This window comes from Gossypium raimondii, chromosome 3, assembly GCF_025698545.1.
Source record: "Gossypium raimondii isolate GPD5lz chromosome 3, ASM2569854v1, whole genome shotgun sequence".
Lineage (NCBI taxonomy): Eukaryota > Viridiplantae > Streptophyta > Magnoliopsida > Malvales > Malvaceae > Gossypium > Gossypium raimondii.
The window spans coordinates 54,415,311-54,416,958 of record NC_068567.1 but is presented as its reverse complement, the minus strand read 5'-3'; the positions used below and the strand labels follow the sequence as shown (position 1 = coordinate 54,416,958).

The window sequence follows — 1,648 nt, the reverse complement described above, 5'->3', positions numbered from 1 at the left end:
AATATGTACATGTATAAAAATAAATATACATGTATATATATAGATTTAAAATAATAATAATACTTTCTTTATTAAAGTTAATTAAATTTAAGAAAAAAATATTAAAAGAGACTAAATTGAACTACAAATATAAAAATTTGGGGTAGATTCGCAAATAAATAAAACCCAAAGGATTAAATTGAACACGCGAATTACATAGAGGGCCTGGAAGGGGCATTTTCCCTTCTCCTCTAAAACGGTGTCGTTCAGGTAGGGTTAAATTGAAATTGAAAATAAATAGAAGGGCGAATTTAAAAATATAAAAAAAACTTAATTATAAAATATTTAAAAGGCGGAGGGGCTAAAAGCACAATTTGCCCCTCCGTATGGAACACGCGGATCCTAAGGTTGGGTCGGGTCAGATTCAGGTCAACCCAGGCCTTAAACGGCGTCGTTTTGAAAGGGCTATTTAAGCCAAAATTCAGTTAAAATTTTCATTTCATTCAGCCTTTTTTTAAAAAAATCAAAAACTTTCCAAAAAAAACTCTCTCCCCTCTCAGTCGTCCAGTCTCCAGTCCGGTCATCGGCCACCGCGCCGGACGCCGATCTCTGGCGCCGGCACCGTCGTATACGGTGGCCGAAGAAAAAATAAAATATCTTTTTCAACCCTTTCGAATCCCCTAAGCCCAAATCTGGGTTCAAACCTTCAAAAAAATCAACTGAAAATGCGAAAAGAGTCCCGAAACCTTTCGGTTACCGACCATTGATCCTCGAGGGTGGCTCCCTCATCGTCTAGACGTCGCTTCCGACAGAAAGGTTGTTTCTTTCCTTTTATTTAGTTTATTTTTATATTCGAATATAAAAAAATAACAATAGATTAAAATAAAGCAAGATAAAAAAAACTGTAAATGTAAACCTTGGATTGATTTTGCTCTGTATCATATTCTCTGTGAAAGTAATTGTTTTCTTATTGATTTTTTCGATCTGTATTACAGTGTTTTTGTGGCTCTTTATAGCCGAATGAAAAAATAATAGCAGAAACCAATCTAAAGAAGAAACAAATCTGTTTCTTTATTTGATTTTTGAATATTTGATTGTGTTTCCTTTTTTGGTTCTCTTTGATGCGCAGGTATGAAGATCAGGGACGCTTGTGGCTGTGGCACAAAGGTCTTCTTCGAAAACCCTAGGGTTTCTGCAAATGATTTGGGCCACAGAGCTTTGGGCCCCTGTTGTATTTCGGGTTTTGGGCCATATAGGCCTGTTTGTAAAAATGGACTGTTTGTTTATTGTGGGACGGGTAAAAATTTGGGTATTACACTTACTATGTGATATCTAATCACTATCTCGTAGGATATAAGCTCTATCATACAATAGAATATCAAATGTAGTTTAAGGTATATACGAATGTAACTACTTAAGCTCATCTGTGTTATGTCGAGATATGTTTATATTTGTTATACTTGAAATTTTGGTATCTTATGATGATAATGGTAAGTTATTTGATTACAATATGTTTTAATGAATTATTGATAAAGAAAAGCATGCCCTATTAATAGTTTCAGATAGAGTTATGGGTATAATTGACATGTCATAGGGTCCGTTTAATAGGCGGGAGATCTAACGCTTTATGCGTGTTATATGGATCCAATGCTTTATGTGTGTTATATTT

At 34.5% G+C, this 1,648-nt stretch overlaps 1 long non-coding RNA gene across 1 annotated transcript; it reads left to right on the top strand.

The window, feature by feature from the left end:
• The first annotated feature begins 509 nt into the window (after window positions 1-509).
• Window positions 510-1,434, top strand: LOC105796212 (uncharacterized). Its single transcript, XR_001134384.2, has 2 exons — window positions 510-795; window positions 1,109-1,434. It is a non-coding gene; the product is annotated as an uncharacterized LOC105796212 (long non-coding RNA).
• Window positions 1,435-1,648: the final 214 nt, after the last annotated feature.